Genomic DNA, 21,480 nt, shown 5'->3' with positions numbered 1-21,480 from the left:
TTCTACATGTCTAGAACATTCTCACAAAATTTCATAATTTTTGGAGTTCATTTACTATTTTAAATTGATTTTACAAAACAGCTGCGCACTGCTACAGTAATCCGGTCGACCGTACCGGTCGACCGAAGTACTGTAGCATCCGACCGTTGCTACAGTAACAGCTAGTTCTGTTTTTTTGTTTATTTTAATGTTTTGGGGGTGTTTTTATTGGTTTTTGGGGTTGTTTCATGAGCCTATATATACCCCATGCCCTCATACCTCTAAGGTAACTCAAGAAATGTTTTAAACAAGTTTAAAGAGTTTTAAACAAGGGTTTAAGTGAGTTTTAGTGTTTGTTTGGTTTGAAGATTATTTTCACAAGTGGAGGAGATCATCTTCTTGTTTGGGCTTCATATCTCCATCTCTCCATCTTGATCTAGAGAAGTTTTCCTAAACTCAAGTCTAGCTTTTATTTATAATTATTTGTTGATTATCATTTCTATTAAAGCTAGTTTTATATTGAGTTTAGTTTGATTTGATTTACTCTTTGTTTGCACACACAACCATTGAGCTTATTGTATTTGCATACATTATATAATTGGGTTGTGGGATAGTGTGACATTGAGTTGAGCCTAATTGAGTTCTCACCTTGTTAGAGAGAACAATCATTTGCTATATTGTGCTTAATTGTTAAATCACTTTGTAATACTCTTGTACACCGAGTGAGGAGTGTGTGGTGAGAGTCGGGGATCGTCCCAAGAGGAGTGGCGTCGGTTGACGTGCCTAGGGAGAGGTTGTAACCGAGCACTTGAGGGAGACACGGCTAGGTCCAACACTTAGTGGGTGTAGAGTGTGATTGCAAGAGTGTGAGTTGTAGAGTTTTCGGTTAGCTAGAAAACCGAGTGTGTAGAAGAAGTTCCGGCTTCCAAACCGGATTGTGTTAGTGGATTTCTCCCCGGGAGTGGGGAGCGGAGACGTAGGACGGAAGGTCCGAACTCCGTGATCATATTGCTTGTTTGAGTGTGCTTTGGCGTTCATTCATATTTATGTTCATATCTTATATCGCCATTGTCATTAGCTCATTATCTATATCATCCACTATCTAGTTCATATTGTTTACCCTTGTGTTAGTTTATATATCCTTGCATATATATTTTATCATATAGGATATATCTTATTGTTTACATTGCTTATCCTAGCTTACAAATATTGTTGTATTTTCATACTTGCTAGGATAACGTATTAATGAATTTTAATTGGCATTTAAATCGGATTAGATTAGCATAAGACCCTAATCACACCCCCTCTAGGGTCTAACACTTGCAACCAATGTGGGACTAAAACCCACTACAATACACTATTATCAACAAGATGAAAAAAAAAAGAAGCGGCAAAAATCAAACAAGAAAACAAACAACCTTACTCCATGAGGCATAGAACCCTATAACAAAAATGTGAGGCTAAAGCATTAATTTATCAAAGTTTCCAAACAGGGAAGCACAAGACCGACATCAGAGTAAAATCAACTGCATGAGGAGGTATATCGTGCACACGAAACCTGTTGGATTGCATCCTCCTATATAAAAATAAATAGCCAAACTATGCACATGAAGTTACCCTTCTAAACTTATGCTCCACAACGCATAATTGGAAAGAGCAGATTTTGTATAGAGTTTCTTTCCGTATACAAATACTATAGCCTATCCTGAAACCGCGATATCAGAATACTTTCTATGTAGATATTGTTCGACGGCCCTCCAGTTTGGAGGGTTAGAATCCTAACCACGAGAGAAAAGGAAATATGGAAGGTGGGGTTCCAGCTCTCACGTATGAGATGGAACAGCACCAGCATTCCGTTTCTTGGCCAAAATCATTTCCAGCTTTCCAATTAAATCATAAATACTTCATAATGCGTAGGTTACCACGAGATGAAAAGCAAGAGTGCGCGTTCATAATGCGAATACTGCATAAAACCTGCAAACTAAAAGTGTGAACATCAATGTTCACTTGGAAGAGCATGTTTGGCTACTACTTACTTTTTTCAATCCTTATAACTTACTTATTACTTAATTCTGAAAACTCTTTTTAAGTAAGTAAGAAACTAAGGAAGTCGTTTGGTAAACCCAAAAGTGTGAACATCAATGTTCACTTGGAAGAGCATGTTTGGCTACTACTTACTTTTTTCAATCCTTATAACTTACTTATTACTTAATTCTGAAAACTCTTTTTAAGTAAGTAAGAAACTAAGGAAGTCGTTTGGTAAACCCCTTAACTGACGAGGATATTTAAGTAGTTATGTATTTGTTAAACCAATACCTCATAAAGTTGTGTTATCAAATGACTAAAAAGGACACACTATTGTAACTCCATCTTGTTGGCAGCAGCGCCATTCAAATAAAAAAATTATGGCCGGTTGATTCTTGGCTGCAGCTCGGTGAAATAAAATTAATTAATATTTTTTTTGGTTTGGAATTTGGATTTTTTATTGGATTTAAATTTTGATATTAATGTTTATTAAAGATATATGATATATTGAAAAATTTTGATTGAAACAACATATTCCCAAAGTAGTCTCTCACTAGTAGAAAAATGAACAAACTAGACGGAACAAACTAGACGAAATTTTTTTCCGTCTAGTTTAGCTCAAACTAGACGGAAAAAATTCCGTCTAGTTTGTTCCGTCTAGTTTGAATCAATCAAGACGGAAATTTCCGTCTAGATTGACAAACTAGACGGTTTTTTATTTTTTTTAAATAGTCAATCAACCTAGACGGAAATTCCGTCTAGATTGATACAACCTAGACGGAATTTTCCGTCTAGATTGCGTAAAAAAATTACTGACCCTCTCTTTTTTTTCATTTCCCCGCCTATTTTTTTCATTTCTCCGCCTCTCTTTTCTCCCCTCCATCTAAATCCCGGGCCAAACCCTCTCTCTCTCTCCACAAATCCCCAAATCTCTCTCTCTCTCCAAACCCCCAAATCCCCCTCATCCCCCTCCACCTGCACCTCCACCTGCTTGAAAATTCCCCTCGTTCTTCCCTATCAAAAACCCTAACCCTACCTCTCTTCTTGGTTCCCAACTCCGATCCATGGCGCATCGATCTCTCCCCCCTCCTCAAAACCCTCCTCCGATCCCGCCTAACCCCCTCCCGCTCCGTCACCTACATGCCCCGCCCCGGCGACGGCGCCCCTCACCCCGTGACCATAATCCCCGATGCCTCGTTCTTCTTCCTCTGAATCTCTTGTAGAGAGAGAGAGAGAGAGAGAGAGAGAGAGAGAGAGAGCGATTCAAAAATGGTTTAGAGGTTGACCTATCGCAAGAGGCACAGCTATGCCACGAAATCGAACCCGACCCGCGTCGTCAAAACCCCTGGTAACCATCTCTCTCTCTCTCTCTCTCGATCTTTCTCGATCTCTCTCATTCTAGGGTTTTAGGCTGATTTGGGATCGGAACTATGGTTTAGTATTGAAAAGATGACTGCTTGGCGTTTGCTTTAAGTTCGTTGAAATGTAGTTTTATCAATTTTGATGATCTTGGGGTGTGTTGTGTTAATGCTGATGAACCCTGGTCTACTTTAGCATTAACTGTAATTATTATTTAATTTTAGATGGATGGAAAGCTAATGCCCAAATGAAGTTTACTTATCAGTTCTTGTTAAAAAATATGCTTTTTTCCAAATTGATTTATCCATGAATGAACCTGTAGTTTTCATTTTTATTGGATGGATGAAGTCGTCAATTGTTTAAAGTTTCTTGTGCTTGTTTTTGTCAACCAAAATGGAGTAATTGGAATGCTGTAGAAACTAATGCAAGGATAATGTTAGCTTAATTAACATCCTGTCTTTGCTGTGTCTGAACTTGTCTGTGATTTCTAATATGATGGCTTATGTAGTTATATCTTGTTATAGGTGGGAAACTTACCTACCAGACAGCCAAGAAGAGGGCGAAAGGACCGAGGTGCCATGTGACTGGAAAGAGAATCCAAGGGGTATGTGATGCTATCCTTCCCATACTATGTTTTTCTTTTTATCTTTTGATGTGTGGTTGAAGCATCTTCATTTATGTCATTGTTTACTTCATCGCTGGATCTTAGATGTTTCTTTTAAGTTGCTTTTCCATTGCGAACTCATGACTAGTGTCCGTTATCATTTTAATAGAACTGTCTACCATCATGATTACCTTGTTGGAGCTCTTAATGCGTTTCAACATTGCTTGTTGGTTTCTGAGTGTTATACTCTATGAGTGTGTATTATCATATAGTTTTCTTCATCTTGATAGCTTATCTATTTATGTGAATACAAGCACAAACTGAGTGGTAAGCAGACTATCAACTAGTTTGGAGTTGTAATCAGGAAAACCAACATGCTATAGGTCCCGTGTTAGAATAAGTTAGTGAAACCTGTCATGCATTGTTAGAATATCTCATACAAATGTTATGCTTGTGTTTGTAGATGGTTTTCCATCTCAGGTAAGGATCATTATTGAACTTGTAACAACCTCCTATATAGTAGAAATATGAATGGTTTTAGCGCTTGTTTCTTAAACCAGCAAACAGTTTATATCTTTGCTGCTATGGATTCATTTCTATGAGAAGCATGTATCATGTTACAAACGGTTTATATCTTTGCTGCTATGGTTTATATCTTTGCTATAGAGACCACCGGTATTAGAGGATCGTGAAGTAACTAACAATATCATGTTACATAATGCTGGTTAATAGTATACTGTAGGTAAAGGAGAAATAGTCTGGTAATATCAACATAATACTATCCTATGTCCAGATTTCATGAATCATCAATTGTGCTTTGCTTGGGATGATTCCAAGTTGGTTCTTATATAAGACATTAAATAGTGTGCACATGTTTTATTTTGTTTCTTTTTCTCCCATATTGAAGTTACATAGACCCTATCTCTGAGCATGCCAAGTTCAGTTTCATATATATCTTCGCAGGTCACCTAGACAATAAATGAATGGGAAAGCTAGTATCACAGTTATTTTGCATGTATCATGGTTTCATTCATATTCTAATCTAGAGTGGTGATTTATGTTCTCTTTCAGGTGGGATAACGACATTGATTGATATGCCCCTCAACAGATATCTGTCCACAATGTCTGTAGAACACTAAAACTCAAGGTAAATTTCTTATAAAGCTTCTTTCTTACTGTTTGCTTATACAGATAACTAGTGAATACTTAATTTATGTGGAGGTGGTTTTGTTGGGGGCCGCTTTCTCTGAGGATCTTCTATGTATGTATAGTCAGAAAACTGAAACTAGTTTGCTAAGGTTTCCTATGTTTGTATTAATAAGTATTTATTTAAGTGGACCCTTTGTCTCATTTTTCCTAGTTACTTCAAATGACACATAACAAAGCTTTTCTCCTACATGTTATGTTGGAATTGGCTACGAAGGTTACTTGCTGATACACAGTTTGTATTTAACATATTGAGTATGGAGAAGTGAAGGTTTGGAGCCATAGGGCTTAATTTCAAAAAAAAAGAAGAATTGAATCTGTTTTTCTGCAGGGTGTTTCTGTGTTTCATCTTAAATTATTTGTATGAATTGACTGAAATAGAAAAATCTTTGATGTGGTTTTATTCTCATGCATTTCAGAGTCTGGTCAGTGAAGTTTGCATTGTGAAAAGCGCTACATCTCTGATGCTTCCATGTGAGAAAAAAGGTCTTGCTGAAGTGATGCATAATGAAGCTCTTGCTAAATAGAAAATTACTTCTTATCTATGTAAACAATTTATGTATCACACTAGTATTTTGGTGAATGTATTATTGAATATAATTGTATTTGATATTGAAATATAATTAGATTGTGTTGGATATGAATATAATTTGGTGTTGTGCAACACTTTGCATATATACATTTGATATCATATAGCTTGCAATGCAGATTCTGAAAAAAAAAAAAAAAACTACTGTAGCAGTAGCAACTTAGACGGAAATTCCGTCTAGGTTGCTACAGTGCCCGTCTAGGTTGTTACTATTGCTACAATATCAACCTAGATGGAATTCCGTCTAGGTTGAAGCAACCTAGACGGAATTCTGTCTAGGAATCAACCTAGACGGATTTTTACTTCCGTCTAGGTTGTTTTCCATCTAGTTTAGCAAACTAGACGGAATTCCGTCTAGTTTGCCCCAATCTAGACGGAAATATTCTAGACGGAACAAACTAGACGGATTTCCGTCTAGATGAACCAATCTAGATGGAAATTGGAGCAACCTAGACGGAAATTTCAGTCTAGGTTGCTCATTTTTCTACTAGTGTCTCTTATGTAGATTAATTTATTTTATACATCCAAATGGTAGTGTGTATATGGTTCAAGCAAATATTAATCAACCTAAAGGAAAATTAATATGTGAATGAATCATATGCATACATGTGGTGATAAATATGGACAATTATTCTGTTTTAAATGTGAATAATGAATAGGTCAATCCCTAAAAATTAAAAGTCATCCAAGTGACGCTGCCTTCGAGAAATCTTAAAGAACTTAGAGTCTTACAAGGACGATTAGCCCACATCTGCGGGTTCATCTCTAACTTGTCCAGAAAATGTCAACCATTTCAAAGGCTAATGAAGAAAGGTGTCTCCTTCATTTGGGATTACACTTGTCAAAAAACGTTCCATGAGATCAAGTGTTATCTCATGAAACCACCCATTTTAGTCGCACTAGTGTCAAGTAAACCATTCCTGATCTACATCAGGACAATGGATCACTCCCTTACATCACTTCTTGCCCAGAAGAATGACAATATCCACGAGCAAGCCATTTACTATCTTAGTCAGACTATGATTAGTATCGAGCATCGCTACAATCTAGCTGAGAAGGAGTGTCTAGCATTGGTCTTCGCAGAAGATACGACACTATCTCACTGGTCAATCTATCCATGTTATTTCAAGAGTTAATCCTTTATAGATTCTCCTGACAAAATCCAGATCGCTAAACTCCAGATTAGCCAAATAGGCAATACTAGTTTCACAATACGATATGACATTTGTGCCACAGAAAGCAATTAAAGACCAGGCAATAACTGACTTTTTTACAGAACATCTGTAATGATCATGAACTTTTGATACTAGTTAAAATAATTTTTTGGTATTTTAAAATATTCAATTATTATTTTTAAAAGAGTATCTGTATTTTTCTTGATTTTCTAGAATTTTTTACGATTTAAAAGTCCAAATTTTATATTTATTTAAATGATTTTGATATTTATAAATTAACTTAGTGCAGTAATTTTGGAATTAATCTGTTGTGTTATCGATACTATTACGTATCATTTTGAATAATATAGTGTATTATTTTTACTATTACGTATTATTTCTTATAATATGTTGTATTTTTATTACTTATTATTTTATATAATTTCTTGTATTATTTCTACTGTTGCATATTATCGGTTGTATTAGTACAACCGGTACGTTTTATTGTGTAGATAATTCTCCCGTAATTATTTGATTTTAAATGTAAGTAAATATATTTTTTATTAATTATTCTTGTTTAATTGAACAATTTGTTGTATTATTACTACTATTACATATTATCTGCTGTATTAGTATAATTGATACGTTTTAATATGTAGATAATTTTCACATAATTATGTAATTTATTTCATAAATAATATTATTTTTAATTATTTTTCAAAACCCTAAATATCCCTTTATATATATATATCATTCTATTATCTCTCTCTCGTCGTCTCTCGTCTTTCACGCCCCCGACCCCCTCCTTTCTCTCTCGCGTTATTCTTTGCCTCTCTCTCCTTCATCTACTCCTCCATCCTCTCTCTCATCTCTCTCTCTCTCTCTCTCTCTTCTCTCTCTCTCCTGCTCTCTCTCTCTATTTCTTACCCACTCAGTTCACCGCCCCTACCTCCGCACAGATCGCGTCAAGCCCGCACGTCGTCGACGGTCAGCCTTCTCCGACTCAGTCATTGCGCCAATGCCCCTAACACCCCCGTTCTGCACAGCCGCCTACAAGCCCGAGCCATCTCCAAGCTATCATCTCCTCACCGGCCTCTCCTCCTTTCCGTCGCCCTTCAGCACCGCGAGCTCTACCGTTGTCTCGACCACCGCCTCCCCACACCAGCTTCGACGAGCCCCGCTCAGGATCCGCTTCTCCCTCCGCCATCACGCCAAGTCGCCCAGATCGCCCAACCCCCAAAGAGCTGCACCAACCTCCCTCTCCGCTCACCCTCGGCCCATAAGCGCCTCTCCGACCCTCTGCGTTGCTTACCCACCGACTGCGCCGCTCCACCAAACTTGCCCAGCCCTACCTCGCGACCATCCACACCCGCTCCAAATCCGCTTCTCCTTCTCGCTGCCCACTTAGTCACCAACCTTCCCCACCGCGACCTGCCGTCGCCACCCCCCAACGCAGCAGTCCTCCTGCGGCCTATCATCGCCAACGTCGTCACAACCCTGAGCTTCAACGTCGCCGCCAACCCCCTGCTGACCTCTATTCTTCTCATCCCCGAGCTTCCCTCACCACCTCGCCGTCACCACCCTCAGATCCGACTAGATCCGTCGCCCCTTCAGCACCGATGTGCCTCACTTCAATGTCGCTTCGTTCAATAATACCTGAGGCAAGATCCCGCTTCCCTTGATTTGATATTCTATTATTTATATCCGTTAGTAATTGATTGCATGGATTAGACTATGATATGTTATTACTTGCGTGAGTTTGTTGATGAACGATATTAATTATGAGACGCTTTTAATAAAAGGAATATTTTTTAGATTTATTTTAAATTATTATTATAAGAAAAGAAGTTGATTTTGGAAAAGGGGTTAGTTTTGGATTAATATAACGAGAAAGAATTTTTAAAAGAATTTTTTGGAATTAATAAATTTATGATCATGACGATTGAAAACTGTGACATTTCATGTGTAAAGCAATCACGATTTTCAATTTTCTTTTTGACCGTAGTTATATTAGATATTATCTAGCTGTTGATAATTTTTATGAGTAGTTTAGAAGTCCGAATAACAAGATATTAATAAAACCGGTCTGCATGCATGCTTTTACTGTTCATGATTACATTTCATGTTTTACGATCTTTATTTTAATATATTCGATATGACATGATGTTGTTGCATAGAATCAATTAGATTTATTTACTGTTTCTTGCTATATTTTGAGAACCAATAGTAGTTCATGACTTAGTAGCTTTGTGTGTTATGAACCAGACTTAGTGAAATGTGTGAGTCCGTTGACTGAATTAGGAGGTGGACCAGAGATCTATTGTAGGTCATGTTGTTGACTTAGAAAAACAAGAAGAGTGGGGATGGGGAAGTCCTTGTTCGTGTGATCGGATATAGCTATTGATGTATCTTCTAGGCTCGCCCCAGGATTCAACGTAGCTTAGGGTTGGTTTGTTGGGTCAAAGTAAAGCTAGTGTAGTCACTTTGGTCCGTGAATTTGACATTAACCCGAGTTTAGCTTGACTTCGAACCAGGTTAAAATCGGATTGCGTTTAACCTTCTGACCGATCCAATGTAGAGGCTTATTGGGTGCACGTAGGGGATTTGTGAACAGTCAGTTATTCGGTAATATGAATGTTGACTCTATGTGAGATGTGGACTAGTGAGTTTTAGGATGACTAGTATTCGACCCGGTTACTGTATGTTGTTAGCCTTATGAGTATCACGTTTTAATGATGGATTGCATTTTGATTTTGTTGGATTTCCAGTTGCACGTTCCTTTTGTCATTTTTGTCGTTGTATCCTTTTTCGCATTAGGTTTTTGATCGTTCTATTTTCTTTTGTGGGGTCTTGCTGTATGCCATGGACGCTGACATACACCTGTTTTCTCTAGTGTACGTTAGACTTAGAGGAAGGACAGGTTCAGCTTGGAAATGTGCTAGAGTCAGGATATTCTCAGCAGGAGTGCTTCGTAGACAGAGTTGAAGAATAGGTCGAAGCTCAGTTATCTTTTCTTAGTTGATGGTCCTAGTTGCTTTTGTAGTATTTCCTTTCTTTTTTGTTGAACGATGTATTATATTTCTCCAATATTCAGTTGTTTAGTTTTGTATAAGGGTATGTTGATCAAAATATTATATCTTGGATGATATTCACTTATGATATGGATATTCTATTTTGAGTTATTTATTATATTCTCACTATCTGTGATCGGAGACCTGTGCCTTTGTATTTATTTCTTGATGCTTAGCATATTAGGTTGAGGAGAAATATTTATTTTTATTTATTCTCCTTAATCTAATACGTCGCGGGCTTGTTCACGTTCCGATTCTCCGGTATTTTGGGAAGCGGGGCGTGACAATACCCCATCCCCAAATCTTCTAAGCTCTATGAAGACATCCCAAATGAAGTCTTCGAGTCGAATGATACCTCAGACCACCAGATATTATGACTTTACTTTGACGGTGCATCAAAACACAACTATAAAAGGGTAGTTCTCGTAGGAGTAGGAGTAGTGCCGATCGATCTTTATAGACACATCCTTCCTTAGGCTTATTCATTGACCAAGACATGCTTCAATAATGTGGCTGAGTATAAAGCCCTTGTAATTAGCTTATAACTTGCTTAAGACATCGACATCAAATACCTTGAAGCATATGGCAATTCCAAATTGATCGTTAATCAGATCAAAGGAGAATATGAGGTCCGCAACGAAGACCTTATACCCTACCATGAGGCAGCAATGAAGATTGCTCATTCATTTGAAAGATTCTACATCAATTATGTAGCCTGGCTTGAAAACTCTCATGTGGATGCTTTGGCATCCTTTATAGCCACTCTTGCCTTGACGCCCAAATCTATTTTGTGCATCATAGTAGCTAGTCATCAACTATGCTCCCAGAGCAAATTCTGGAAGCTAACGAAGTACATGACATGCCAACTCATTTCAAAGCTAATGATTGATGTTTCCCGATCACTGATTATGTCTTGCATAGAGTATTACCCGATAGCCCAAAGTAAGCGATTTCTATTCAAAGAAGGGCTCCATGTTTCTTCTACGATTCTATTATGCAGACTTTGTATCAACAATTATTCGAAGGAATATTGCTTCCATGTTTATCACCAAGTGAAGCTCAATAAGCACTAAAAGAAGACCATGATGGTATGTGTGGAGCTCATCAACCAGGTCCCAAACTTCAAGATTAGCTTTATCGTCTAGGATATTATTGGTCAATAATAGTAGTAAATATGGTAGCATATGGTAAATGATATTATGCATGTCAAGTCCATGCTAAGTTTCTACACTAAGTTCTAGAAGAATTGCATTTGACTATTGCCTCATGGTGATTCAAAACATGGGGTATGGACATCATCGGGCCAAATAGTCCACCATCTACTAAAGGTCATTGCTTCATTTTCACCATTGCAGACTATTTCTCCAAATGCGCTGAAGTCATTCCCCTCAGAGAAGTCAAGACATATCACATAATCCAGATGCCATCATTCAGAATTACTTTTACTTAGAAAATGATGATTCAAGAACATCATCAAAAGCTGCTCCAACAACTAGAGGCGCTAGATGAGCTGAGACTTCAAGCTCAGTAATGAATCGAGAACTACCAATCACGTATCTCGAGAGCCTTCAATAGGAAAAAACGATTCTTATAAAAAAAGGTGATCTAGTCTTAGCCGTTCGTCGACCCATGATTACGATGCATAAGACTAAAGGTAAATTCTAATCCAAATGGAAAGGTCCATTCACAGTAGAGACAGTCTACTAAAATGGAGCATATCGCTTAATTGATTAAAATAGCAATCGGCTCACGGTGCCAATTGTAAAACCATAGAAAATTTAAATATTTTATGATAAATAATAATAAATATATTATATGGTTATAAATAACATATTTTGATATTTGAGTATGCTAGGATTTGATTTGAGATCAAATCAACGTATATATATAAGTATAGAAGAGAATCATGCACGAAGCAAACATAAGCTGAATCTGTGTTCTTAGTAGTCTACTACTAAGCTTAGTAGTCGACTACTAGGGCCATTAGTCGACTAGTTAGGCTGTTTCTAGTTTTATTATGGGTTTCGGGTTGGATTCGTTTTGTTTCGAACCCAGTTGTATATATACGTATATGTACTCGTTTTAAAGCTCTTTTTACCCTCTTTCGTGCGAGATTAATACCAGCCATATTTCTCCTCAAACCCTAACCCTAAAGTGTGAGTTTTGGGAGAGATCTTGAGGCGTTTGTCGAGAGAAAGGCGAGGCTTTGCGGTTTCTAACGAAGAAGGGATCATGTACGCGTGTTCAGGAGTTCAACACAGCATTTGAGCTAAGATCATCTTTATCCAAACCTGTCCCTATAATTAGTTAAAGTGTGGAAGATGTTTAATTGATGTTTTCATGGTTAAGTGTAACCTAATGTGATAAAAATCAGATTTTTAATGATAAATCTTAATCCTATGCTAGATCTGAAGTTAAATCTTTGTTGTTGATGATAGAAACATGATCATTATCATTAGGGTTGATGTTAATTTTCACATCTGTTCATGAGTAGTTTTCATCAAGTGTTGATGAGTAGTTTTCATCAGTAGTTTTCATATGTTCATGAGTATAAATAAAGTTTCATCAAGTGTTTTTCATCAAGTTTAACATTTGTTCATGAGTAGTTTTCATCAAGTGTTGATAATTACATTATTTAATTAAGAGCTAATTGAGAAAATTGATTAATTAGGATGTTAATCCCTAATTAGAACAAGTTAATAGATTTGTTTCATGTTCAGGATGATAAATTGATTAATTAGGATGTTAATCCCTAATTAGAACAAGTTAATAGATTTGTTTCATGTTCAGGATGATTTCTGTTGAATATCCCTAATTAGAACAAGTTAATAGATTTGTTTCATGTTCAGGATGATTTCTGTTGAATATTACATGTTTTTATTTGTACTAAATCTCATGATAAGTATATAATGAATGATAAGCTCTGTTCGTGCATGAAGGAATGCATGTTTTGACAGAGTAGTTGACTACTAAGTTAGTAGTCGGCTACTCATGTTCAGTTTGGATTTCCAGAAACTAGAATATTACAGAGTAATCGACTAATGTGCTTAGTAGTTGACTACTAATCCTGATACATACCTCATAGAGTTTGGATGGACTTGCTGTAGTCGACTACTAAGCTTAGTAGTCGACTACTAAGACTTTTCCTGAACATTGTGTTGCACTGTTTTGAGATGTGATCGCGGGGATCGAGTTAAATGATAGTACACGTATAGACATGAATATACATGAATAGTGTTGTAGTACACACATAAGTATCCCAAAGGGGATTTTGACAAGTGTTGTGCTTATTACACTTGAGTTAGAGATTGTTTATATACATGTTGGATATCGTTGATGAGCACAGTTCAATGTTATATGAGATAGTGCGTCAATATACCAGACATACATAGTTTATACACGAGATGAATATCGTTGATGAGCTCAGTTCAGTACTACGTGTGGTGGTGCGTCGATATTCTATTTGTACAGGTCATTGAGTCAGGTTTGGATACTTTGTCTAGCAATCCGTCCGCACGGGGGGTGCGATGAGGCTTGTGAGTCGTCTCTTAGGATACCTATATGGTAGGTCGTCCCGCACTCATGTTACGCACTAAGACCATAATGAGACTAATGAGCTGTGTACACTGTTTAGGATACCTATAGGGTAGTCCATTGTGCATGATAATACAATGAATTAGAAATTTTTCGAAGAGTTGTAATATGATAATTATGTGATAGCCTGAGTTTGGTGGCTGCAAAAAGTGAATTCGACTCATAGTTAAGATATTTGATGACTGAGATACTTTGTTGTGTGAGTACACGAGATACATATACTGATGGTTATTTCGATGCTTTATCTTTTTTGTTATGTTTCCTTTTATTCTTAGTTCGGGATTAATATTTAGTTACCTATAATTTGAGACATCTAGCATATACATGAGGGTTTTCTTATTTGGTTTATTTTGCTTGATGTACTACGTCTCGCATTGTAGGTGTCTAAATATTAATTCTATTAGATACAGGAAAAATGATTTAGGTAGATTATGCTTAATAGATAGAGCCTCCAATACATCTAGCAGCCCTTCTCCTGGGGACGAATGGAGGTGATCTTGCTGTAGCGCTATAACGCTCTTGTTGTTGTTATTTTTGTTCTAAATTTCTTTTTAGACAGCTCAGAGTTTCGGAGAGCCACAGGATGACGAAGTTCTTGCATAGTCGTCATCACATTAGTTGTTAGTAGAGGCTCCATAGTGGATTTATATTTTCTTTCAGATATTAGAGTTTTGTATTTTATTTTGTAAAGGCTATGTGCCTTAAGTACGGTTTTTAGTTGATTCATGTTGAGACATTTTTATTTATTTTCGGATATCAGATGTATTTTAGATTGTTCACTTGAGACATGATTTTATTTATGAGATATATCTTTCTACATCATGTCTATAGTACTTATTTCCCTTATTTTTGCATGTTTTGTACCTGCACTTATATTTGATTCCACTAGAGGATATTACTATGATTGGTGAAATGTGTTTATGCACAGTACGGGTGCATGGCAGGTTTGACATCTCTGGATTCACCTTTGACTTCAGCTATGTGTGAAACCAGGGGCATCACAAATAGTATCAAAGATCTAGTTCTAGCATCATTAGGATCATCTTGTATCGAGTCGTTGAGCTAAAATAGAGTTTCTTAGGATTCATGTATAGAGTCTTCTAGGATTTCCTAAAATGAATGAGGATGTTATATACGTATATCTCTAAAATTTCAAAAAAAAAAAAATTAATGACAACTATTTTACTTTGGTTATAAAGTATTTGCATGAATGATATACGATACAATTTTCTTATTGCTATGAGTTATATATATATGCTTTTGCCTGAGGTCTTATAAACTCTCTTTCTAAAACTTATAGATGGCTAGACGTGGATGTGGACGGAGAGGATCCTATCCATAGAGAGTTAGGCAGGATGAGCTGGAGCTAGATCTGCAGCAGGTTCCACCCGAGCAGCAGCAGACTCCACCTGAGCCGTATCAGGCTCCACAGTACCTTATAGACTCATGGAACCTATAGCAGCTAGGCTAGCAGCACTCGAGGAGCAAGTGGTGAGTCAGACTCCACCAGTTGCACCACCACCTGTAGTTCCACCGCTAGTGATTCCAGCCATTCCTATTTCAGAGGAATCCTCAGACGGTACACAAGGATTCACACCACCATCAGTTGTAGCTGCGGAGCTAGAGGCTTGGCTCCATCTAGTTGAAAGGTACCAGAAGATTAGGGCACCAGAATTCCAGGGATCATCAGATTCGCTTGTAGCCCACATGTGGAAGGAAGATGTGGGGAATATTCTTGACTTGTTTGATATGAATTCAGTCCAGAAGCAAAGGTTAGCAGCTTTCAGCCTAAAGGGTGATGCCTGGGGATGGTATAGGCTTCAATTCACCCTAGAGCAATGGTTGACACTTTCATGGGAAGATTTTATCTATTTCTTCGACGAGCAGTACATCTCTTCCGTGACACGGACCGGGAAAGAGCTTGAGTTGACCAGTTTGGAGCAGGGAGACATGACCGTAGCTGACTACGAGAGCCGATTCATGATTCTACTTTGTTTCACAGTCATGTGGAAGATTGGAGAGCTCTAGGCATAGATGTTTCTTACGGGGCTTCATCCAAGCCTTCGTCGCTACCTCGTACCTAGGAGGTTCCGCTCAGTTCGAGAGGTAGCTGATGCAGCCATTTCGCAGGAGACAGAGACTGCAATGTTTCAGAAGAACAAGGAGGGTAACACTAAGCTATGATAGCAGAGTGACAAGGGTAAGGGTAAGAGACCTTTCGCCAGACGCGGAGGACCCCAACAGCGGGGTAAGGATTTTTAGCACCAGCAGCAGGTTTAGTCCAAGAGAGGATGACAACATGATCAGAGAGCGCCGCAGCACTGTAGGATTCATGGTGCATGTTACAATTATAACAAGATTGGGCATAATTCCATGGATTGTCATAGTTCACTAGCAGGAGGCTAACAGGGCAGAGGCCAAGGCCAGCAGTAAGGACGAGGACACAGGCAGTAGTAGAACCGTGGTCAGGGCTAGTAGCAGAGGATAGAGGCACCACTTGCCATTCTGAGGATTGAAGGGATAGAGGGCTAGATTCGCGTTATTTAGGAGTTTCCTCAGGGTCAAACAAACTCATATGTTCCACCACCACCAGCGCAGCAGGCACTAGCCACCGGCAGAGTTTATGCAGTCGTACCACGTGATCATGGTGTGAGCGAAGATATAGTGGAATTTACTTTCTTAGTGAATTCCTTTCCATCTTGGATCTTGTTTGATTCAGGATCTTCACATTCTTTTATCTCCCGTACCTTTATGGATAAGCTCCAGTTGATCGTATATCCTTTAGATGTACCGTTATCCGTCTCTACTCCTTTAGGGGAGGTATCCTTTTTAGAGAGTGTTTGTAGGAGATATGTCATCAGTCTAGATGAGTCTGAGTTCATCACCGATTTGATCGTTTTATGAATGTTGGAGTTTGACATCATTCTTAGTATGGATTGGTTATCATCCTACCATATTAGTATCGACTATTTTGCTAAAACGGTCAGCTTGCGGGCGTTCGATGAGTTTGAGTTGATCGTAGCGACCTCACAGGGCAACCAGATTGCGTAGTCATTTCTGGCATACGTCGAGGAGGTGATGCTGAGGGACTGAAGTGCTGATTTGTGCGATAGTAGAGTTGTCTCAGATTATCAGGATGTCTTTCAGGACATACCTGGGTTATCTCCTATGAGAGAGGTTGAGTTCTGTATCGAGTTGCAGCCTGGCACATCACAGATATCCCGAGCACCCTATCTTATGACACCTGCTGAGACGAGGGAGCTACAAACCCAGTTAGATAAGTTGTTATCTCAAGGTTTTATTCACCAGAGTCATTCTTCATAGGGAGCACTAGTCCTCTTTGTGAAGAAAAAGGATGGTAGCATGCGTTTGTGTATAGATTACCGTGAGTTTAACAAAGTCACTATCCAAAACAGGTATCCACTATCGAGGATTGATGACTTGTTTGACCAGCTATAGGGAGCGCATCATTTTTCAAAGATTGATCTTTGTTCTAGCTATCATCAGTTGCGAGTTCAGGAGATGGATATTCCCAAAATCACCTTTTTGACTAGATATGGATCCTTCGAGTTCCTTGTCATGCCATTTGGGCTGACCAATGCACCCGCGATATTCACAGATTTAATGAACTAGGTTTTTCGTCCATATTTGGATCAGTTCATGATTGTTTTTATCGATGACATCCTCATCTAATCGAGATTAGAGGCAGAGCACGAGCAGCTTCTTCGATTGGCTTTGCAGACTTTGCATGAGCATCAATTATATTCCAAGTTTAGTAAGTGCGTATTTTGGTTTCCGAGGTTAGATTTTTAGGTCACGCCATTAGCAGATAGGGTATTGTAGTGGATCCTACGAAAGTTAAGGCAGTACTTGATTGGGAGCCGCCAAAGATCATTTTAGAAATTTGTAGTTTCTTGGGTTTGGTGGCTATTATAGAAAGTTCATTCAAGACTTCTTGAAGATTGCGACGCCACTTACATGCCTTAAGAAAAAGGGTGTACTGTTTGTTTGGGGCATAGAGTACCAGGAGGCCTTTTAGATTTTGAAGGCTAAGTTAACTACAATGCCAGTATTGACTATTCCGAACAGTGATAAGACCTTTGTCGTCTACACAGATGCATCATTAGCGGGTCTAGGAGGTGTTTTGATATAGGCCCAGAGAGTAGTGGCTTATATCTCATGACAGTTGAGGATGCATGACAGAACTATCATACACATGACTTGGAGCTAGCAGCAGTAGTCTTTGCACTAAAGATATGAAGACATTACATGTATGGAGTATAGTTCGAGCTATTCACGGACCATCAGAGTTTGAAGTATCTCTTTTCTCAGAAGGAACTCAACCAAAGGCAGCGGCGATAGGTCGAGTTCATCAAGGATTACGAGTTTGCGATTTAGTACCATCCGGGGAAGGTTAATGTTGTAGCAAACGTATTGAGTAGAAAGCGTCGGCATCGGATTGCGGCTCCGAGGTGCTCGTTGTATCGAGATCTTTACACCTTACTCAGTTTGACTTTAAACCGAAGATCGGTGGGAGGAGTACATTTTTGGTAACTTTATCAGTACAGCCATCTTGGAGTGATAGAGTGGTTAGAGCTTAACTAGAGGACTATTGGATTCAAACCCGAAAAGAGGAGATTTCCAAAGAGCCAAAGGCTGATTCGACTGTTGGAGTAGATGGAGGTCTTCGAATGAAGGGTTGATTAGTGATGTCAAGTAGTCAACAATAGAAGAAAGACTTATTTAATGAGGCGCATCGTACTAGGTACACATGAAAGCACCCTAATGCCACTAGGAAGGAACCCTAGAGGGGGTGAATAGGGTTTATGCTAATCTAATCTGATTTTATACCAATTAAAACTAATTAAAAAATATATCCTAGCAAGAATGATATATTACAAATATATGAGCAAGGATATATAAGTAACACAAGGGTAAATAATCTAAACTAGATAGTGGGCAAAATAAACAACAAGCAATATACAAAAGCGATATAAGATATGAGCATAAAAATAAGTGTGCCAATGCAATCACAAACAAACGATATGTTCACGGAGTTCGGACCCCATGGTCTACATCTCCGCTCCTCACCTCGAGGAGATCTCCACTATCACACCGGGTTTTCTACGCTTACTCGAAAAACGTTTACAACTCACAATGTCAGTTTTCAACGCTCACCGATCCATGTTCACAATCACTAACAATGTAACTATACTAACTACCACCTCAAGTGTTGGTTTCTAGCCCGTGTCTCCCTCAAGTATTAGGAATTACAACCTCTCTGTAGGCATTACCACATACCTCACTCCTCTTGGGACGACCCCGTCTCTCACCACACACTCCTCTTGGTGTACTAGTATATTACAAAGTGATCGACCCCGTCTCTCACCACACACTCCTCTTGGTGTACTAGTATATTACAAAGTGAACCTCACAATTATAACTTACAACAAATTATTTGTTCTCTAATACAAGGCGAGAACTCAATTAAGCACAACTCAAAATTACAATCTCTCACAACCCCAATTATACTATGTATAAAAATACTAAAAGTTTAAGTGGGTGTGTGTAACAATGAGACTTAATAAAACAAACTAAACTCAAATAAGAAATAAAAATAAATAAATAAATAGCTAGATAAGAGTTTAGAAAAACTTCTCTATAGATCAAGAGAGAGGGAGAAGAGTTGGATGCTCAAACACAATTGATGATCTTCCTCAAGCTCTTGTGAAAATTTCTGAACAAACAAAACTCTAAAACACTCTTTTAAACAACACAAAACACCCTTAAAATTGTTTTAAATAATTCTCTTAACTCAATGAAACTAAAGATATGTGGGGGTATTTATAGGAACCCAAAGCCAAGAGAAAACAAGGCAAAAAGACCAAAAACCTAAATCTGTAAAAGGCTGAAAAACTAACCGTTACAGCATCAGTCGACTAATGGCTTTCATCAGTCGACTGATGAGCTGACCATTAGAGGCGTTTTCCAGCTCATCAGTCGACTGACGGACCTTATCAGTCGACTAATGACCCCATCAGTCGACTGGTCAGTTGACCAAAACAAAACAGAATCTTTTTGTTATTCCAGACATTTTTTCAGTGGGCACATCAGTCGACTGATGCCATCAGTCGACTTACCAGTTGATTGATAACAGATTATCAGCCTGAATCAAATAGTAAAACTGATTTTTAAAGTACATTTAAAAATAGCAAACAAATTTCAAAAAATATAAAACTTTGGGAAATTATTATAAACATTTAATGAACAAGTTACAAAAGAATTTTTAGAATTGCACTTCACATTTGTGAAAACTCATCATTTTTTAAAACAAGTCCAAAACATGAAAATACAACAACACTTGTTTTGTCATTTTGACTAAACCGTGTTTTGAAAATTTATAAACTAATTTTATAGACTTAATAAAATATATATAAACTGGTGATATTAAAGTCTATAAACTAATAAAATAATATTTTATCAGAAACACCTATATTTTGATAAAATCAACAAATACGTGTGTGTGTGTGATTAATATATGAGCTTAAAGCATTAACACACAAGTATAAACTTATACTATAAATACTATAAACTATATATCCAAGCTTGATGAAGGTCTTCAATGAACTCGACTTGTTAAACATGCGGATGAAGCTTGAACTTGGATCTTCAACTTGAATTGCATAGGCTTTATACCATAATTCCGCCAACCTCCATTGGATATTATCGTTATGGCGCAATTCCATCCATCTTTCAACACGTTGTTTGTCTAGAATAAATACGAAAACACAAACACTAGACAAACAACATTAGTTGTAAATTATTTGTTAAACATCATCAAAACAAAAAGGACCAACAACACAGTGCATCCAGGTACAATAAAAATGTACAAGGACCTGAAGAGATACTTTTGGTGGAGCGGCATACATAGGGAGATTGCCGAGTATGTAGCTAAGTGATTTACCTGCTAACAAGTGAAGACAGAACACCAGAGACCAGCAGGAACCTTACAGCCTTTGTCCATTCCAGAGTGGAAATGTGTAGATATTTCCATGAACTTCATTATAGGATTGCCAAGATCGAAGAAGGGGAACGATTTAGTTTGAGTGATCGTTGATCGGTTGATAAAGTCAGCATATTTTATACCAGTAAAGACAAGTTATACCGTGGAGACTTACGCGAGAATATTCATCCAGGAGATCGTGAGATTGCACGGAGTCCTAAAGACGATAGTATAAGATCGAGGCTTAGTTTTTGCTTTGCATTTCTAGAGGAGTTTCCAGAATTCCTTTGGTAGTACATTGTCATACTCCAGTGTTTTCCACCCGCAGACAGATGGGCAAACGGAAAAACCAGGTATTGGAGGACATGTTGTGGGCATGTGTCATAGACCTTCAGGATAGTTTGGAGGACCACATCTCATTAATTAAATTTGCTTATAATAATAGTTATCAAGCGACTATTGGGATGGCACTGTATGAAGCATTGTATGGGAGGCCTTACAAATCGCATATTTGTTAGGCAGAACCGAAGGACAACCTATTACTTGGACCAGAGCTTGTAAGACAGACTACAGAGAAGGTAGCAGTGATTCAGGAGCGTATCCTTACAGCGCAGAGTCGCCAAAAGAGTTATGCAAACCAGATACGATGACCATTAGAGTTCCAGGTTGGGGACTATATATTATTGAAAGTATCGCCTATGAAGGGGGTTCAACAATTTGAGAGACGGGGAAAGCTAGCCCTAAGGTATATTGGTCCATTCAGGATTATTGAGTGCATTGGAGCTGTTTCATATCGGCTAGACCTTTTAGCATCGATGTCGAGTATACACGATGTTTTTCATGTTTCGATGCTTAATAAGCATTTACGCGATGAGGAGCAACATCGAGTGTTAGAC

The 21,480-nt window shown here is 38.1% G+C and overlaps 1 long non-coding RNA gene across 1 annotated transcript; it reads left to right on the top strand.

Moving 5' to 3' along the window:
* On the top strand, positions 2,894-5,806 carry LOC109843852. The gene is made up of 4 exons (XR_002247811.1): positions 2,894-3,352; positions 3,888-3,967; positions 5,039-5,114; positions 5,593-5,806. It is a non-coding gene; the product is annotated as an uncharacterized LOC109843852 (long non-coding RNA).

The sequence above is a fragment of the Asparagus officinalis genome, chromosome 5 (genome assembly GCF_001876935.1).
Source record: "Asparagus officinalis chromosome 5, Aspof.V1, whole genome shotgun sequence".
In the NCBI taxonomy this organism is placed as follows: domain Eukaryota; kingdom Viridiplantae; phylum Streptophyta; class Magnoliopsida; order Asparagales; family Asparagaceae; genus Asparagus; species Asparagus officinalis.
Note: the sequence above shows the minus strand (reverse complement) of the source record. Positions and strands in the feature narration are given on the sequence as shown.